Source organism: Aptenodytes patagonicus, chromosome 3 (assembly GCF_965638725.1).
Source record: "Aptenodytes patagonicus chromosome 3, bAptPat1.pri.cur, whole genome shotgun sequence".
Classification (NCBI taxonomy): Eukaryota; Metazoa; Chordata; class Aves; order Sphenisciformes; family Spheniscidae; genus Aptenodytes; species Aptenodytes patagonicus.
In genome coordinates, this window is record NC_134951.1 from 75,268,248 (window position 1) to 75,273,412 (window position 5,165).

Here is a 5,165-nt window from a genome sequence, read left to right on the forward strand (position 1 = left end):
CACAAGCCAGTCAGTACAGCCGTGGTGCGAGAAGCTGCTCAGCTTTCCAGTCACTTTACCCAACCCCAGGTTTTGTTGCTGGGCTGCTGTGAGCGGAATCAACCTTCGTGGATCTCGTGTATGACAGCCAAGAAGAAACACCTCCAAGCAGAGCTGGAGCGAGAGCAGCAGACAGCAAGCGTAGCACAGGAGTCTAGCTATCGCTATGTTATAGTTGCCACAGTCTTCCCAGGGACTCTTCTTTCTAGGAGGGGAGATGGTGACAGTTGCTGCTGTGCAGACCACCAGCCTGAGGCCTGTTACTTCTCAGGTAATTGCAAGCTCCACAGCCGGACTGAAATAAAAAAAAGTTTGCACCTTGCCATTAAGCCTGGGCCCCGTCAGCTAAATGAAGAGCAAGACAAAGTTAGCAAGGTAACAGACTGGCTTGGCAGCTCCTGCAATTAATACACACTGGTCTCAAGAACATGTGTTTTCATTTAATAGCTTTCATGCTATTTGACTTTAAATAAGTGATACCGAACTACTGAGCCAGAGCACATCTGAGCACTAGCAGAAAAAGCTGTGGCAAGACACCCTTGTCGACATGCTGGGGGTGCTGCCCCCTTCTCCCCAGGCTGCTCCCAGCCGTTGCCTCCTCCTGACACCACTTCTGTAGCCCCTTCCCAGCCGCTCCCAAGGTTGGGGCTCTCTCTCCGATCGCAAAAGAGCACTCGGAGCAGGCACTGCTTCTACCCCATCTTCATGGTTGCATTGCTAACTGCTTTCATGGCTTCTCATGCAAACTTCAGGAGCTAGGGAGTTTTATACAGTTTATACTGCAGCAGAAGTCAGATATTCTGTGTGAAAATCATCACTGTTTGAGGTCTGTCATCTCTTTTTCCTGTCCTAAACACCAACATGTGCCTATCCACACATCTGGGAATACGCTCAGTCCACCTGTTTTTACTACCAGCATGCTTTAGACAGATAAGCAGAGAATATTGATTGCTCTGATAGCATATACCTGTGGATATTACTCCTCTGTGTATTAGGAGAGGTCATTACAATTTGTTTTGTCAGTGTATTTTAGTGTTGATCAAGATATGTGTTTTGGTTAGATCACTTTTTATATTTTCAATTATTTTGCCCTTCAGACCAACTTACATACACTTTAGAGTACAAATTATTTCAAAGTAACAAGCAATACTTACCTGAGTTTTATCCATAATTAGAAGTCAGGTTTTTTCCGTAATGTGGGTTGCTTGCTGCCCACTTTTGCAGGGGATCCCAGCCTGAACATCCCCTCTGTAGTCTTTCCATAGCACTGCAGGATTATAGCAGGGGCAGTTCCAAAAGCACATTTGCAAAACAAAAAGGCTGAAAATGCTCCGTTTGCTTTTTAAATCCTAGATAAAGGATAAGAGTTTCAATCCCAAACTCCACAGAGCAAGTCAGAGGCACGAACCAATAGCAACACAAACATGCCACCCCAAAACAAAGAGAGAGCCTTTCTAGTAAGCCCCAACAGAATTGAGAGTCATGCATCACCGAGGTCTACGCTTGCTACTTTCATGAGCATCAGGAATCGGGATTTTTCGGTTTCTAATGGCAAAAGCTAAAAGAGTAAAAGCAAAGGGAAAAGCTAGAAAAGATTCAGAGAGAGCTGATGGACGTAGAGACCAGACAGAGGCAATAAACACGTAGTAATTAGGACGAAAGAAAAGAGCCCATGAAACAGTCGGCTTGACCCGAGTAAGAAAAGGGAAACATGCTGTAAACAGGGAATGTTTAGAGGGAAAAAAAAAACATGTAGAAGTAACTTTGCTATGTATTTTTCAACTAATAGTTACTCAAAACAAGTCAGAAAGTGAGAATGTAAGGCTACAAATACATTTGTACTACAACAGAAACACATGCTGAACATTGCACTCTGCCCTGGAGCTCTGAAACACAAATGAAGAGAAGTCTAGAAGGACTGAACCAGCACGAGAAGCCAGTTCAGAAACAAGTTTTTAAAGATACCTGCTAGAATTTTTTAATTTTTGCATTTGTGAGGCTCCTGGCTGACAGTTATAAACTACTCATAAATCAATGAAAAGTGTATTTTGAGCAGGCTGAGAAAAAACAGACAAAGCAGAAGGGTTCAGTGCTGTGAAGGATTGAGAGTCACAGCTTGCAAGGATGTCATCAGCTGCTCGGCCAACAGAAATGTTTAATCCTGTTTTAAAGAGGGCAGAGCAACAAATTTTAACATAGTTCTTCACAACTACCAGATCCTAATGCACAAAAGAGATGCATTTAAGATATCTACATTCAAAACAAATGACTGAACAACATAGATACAGGGGGAGCAAGAAGCTTGAATGGGTGCAGGACTGGAAAGGACTTGAAAGCAGGCAGCACAATGGAAATTTGGGACCATGGGGAAAGCATCCCTGAAGGCTAATTCCGTGCACAGGAGAAGACTTTCCTGAGGTTGCGTCTATAGCCAGAGGAGACAAGCTTCTCCAGAGCTCTGATCAGAGCATTAGTCTAAGCAGATGCTCTGAATCACCCATTTCCCTAACCAGAGGCCTTTGAGAGTGTCCTCCTAGCTCATAAGGCACCTGAAACAAGTGTTACTGGTTAACCTCAGATGCCCTTTCTCCATTATAGCAAAAAAAGGATTTGGCAGAACATGGTAAACAAGATACTTAATCTGTTCATAATAAAGACACATGCCTAAACATGGCTGAAAATAGGACTTCGGCTTCTCAGTAGCTTCAGGGAATGTTTTCAAGAATACGTAGCAGGTCAGTTCCTCAGAAGCTTATGATGAAAATGGCTGGACCACAAAGAAACATGAAAAGATCGAAGTGAGATCTCAGAGGAAGTCCATCAACAATCTTTATGAAAGTAATCTGTTGTTGCTAAAACAGAGTTTTGTTAAAAAGGCACGGGATTAAGTCTTTCCAGTTTTCAAGTTTGGTGTGATGGGACACAAAGGGACTTCTTTCCATTTCTCCTTCCTGAAGCTTTCAGGCAATTTTCAACAGGCAGCTGGAGCTCCTCCATACATATTTCAGCAATAACTATGTCCATTCAATTCGTAATTTCAAGAAATATTATTTTAGTTCCTGAGCACATTCTGCTGAGCATCCCATTAACACCCTGCCAAGAGCGCGAGAGAACAGTAACAGCCTTTCATAGGAAAACTCAGAATGCATCAGCTGCGTTACAAATTTGTGCTGCCTATAAAACTACCACCTGGAACAAAAAGCAGCCCTGTATGTCAAGGATGAAATGTGGGAGGCAAACAGGACACGTATAGGAAAGTTTATAGCATCTCTGCCTGCATAAGGCCAAGTTTTAGGCCAAGCTGATTTCCTCAGACCTGGCTGAGGCATGGAAACCCACCCCTTGCCACTGGGTGCTCTGAGCACACAAGCGCGTATCGATTATAGTAAAGGCAAAAGGGTTTATGATACCTTCAGAGTGTCCGTGCACTTCCTGCAACCGGTCTTCAACCTTTCACAGTTATAAGCAGATGGACAAAAACTCAAATGGAGCCAACGAAGGCAAACGGTATGAGCCCACAAAACCAACCTGAACCCCGTGCTTGAATCCGTCTATTGTATACCACAGCGTTTAAACTCTAATTTACACTTCCTGATGTGTAAAGTCTGGACATCCCGAAATGCAAAAGACCAGTTTCAGACCTCATCATCTCCTGCATCCCCCTGCACACCTGCTGCCTTGTGGGGAGCACTTCCCCTCTGTGTTTTTTTGTTTGGTGGTTGCTTTGTTCTGCACAATGTGCTTGCACGACCTCATCATGCCTTTTTGTTGAGTCAGGACCACTGCTCATTCACTTCAGCAGAATACCTCTTCCACGTCATTTGGAACAAAGGACAAGGGTTCCACAAAGGTAATTAGTATTATTCATCTTTCTAACTGCATCATAATGTATTCCACCTCAAAAATCAGCTAAATGGAACCAGAGATACAAATCACGAGCTGGGTTTGCATTACTCTTCCTTTGCATCATGTCAAAAGCAAGAAGGAATTGCCATCATACCCTCTTTCTGCGAACTGCATTTAAATCAAATGCAGCACATCCTAGGGCACATTAACAAGTAAAAGGAAGAAAACACTGCTGTTGTAAGAATGGGTTAACACCGTTCTTTCTGGCAGGAACAGTATTAGTTCAGAGTTTTCCTCTGAGCATTTTAGTTTACCTCTTTGCGCTGATGGTTAATTCCACAGTCCCTCCACACTCGAAAACCCTGGAGCTTGTCACCCTGTCACAAAAACACTGCACACGCAGAGAGAACTGCTGCCCGCTGGACGCTCCAGAGCCTACCACGTAGAGCCTCCCTGCTCCAGGCATTACTGCCCATTTCAAACTTGCCGACTACAAAACATTTCAGGAATCATCCAGGTGGCCTTGATCAGCAGTGCTGGTGCACACCCTCTGCGCGCTCGTCTCCCTCAAAAAAAAAAAAAAAAAATCATGTAATGGTCTCTACGCCCTCAAGTTAGCTGGCTAGTTTGAATGGAAATAGTAAATAAACAGGTAATTCCTGCTATGCAAACAGAAAGCATCCATACAGCACACCAAACTGCTCTTCTCCGCAGAGCGCCCACAGCTGTTTGTGGGTTTTCAAGATACAGGTATGGGCTCTTGGTTCCTCTGCTCAGACTCTGGAGGTCTTCTACTGCCTGATCCCTGGAAACAACCGGACGAGTGACCGTCACTGGTTCAGCCAATCTGTTCTCCCAAGTCGTTCTGGCTTAGAGGTGATCATAACAATCCCATGAAACATCACTGCACCTCTTATAAAAAGATAAGCTTGAATCCTTGCAAGCGGCAGATCACACGCTCCTAGCGAGCTGGATTCAACCAGAGGCAGCAGGCAGAATTCATACACTGTGCACACAGCCTGCTCCCCAAAACACATAGGTGTGAACTAAAAGAAATTCCAAACAGCCAAGTAAAACTCCACTTACGCTCCGTATGGTATTTGCCAGGCTTGGTAACTGCTGCAATATGCTGCAATACATTAATTAACTGTAAACAGACACATAGTTCTGGTCACTTAGTAAACCAGTATTTTTATACATGCTTGCTTGCTTTTTGGACATGTGAAGTCCTGTGAAGATTAAAAAAAAAAACCAAACAGAAAACCAGACAGACACCTCGA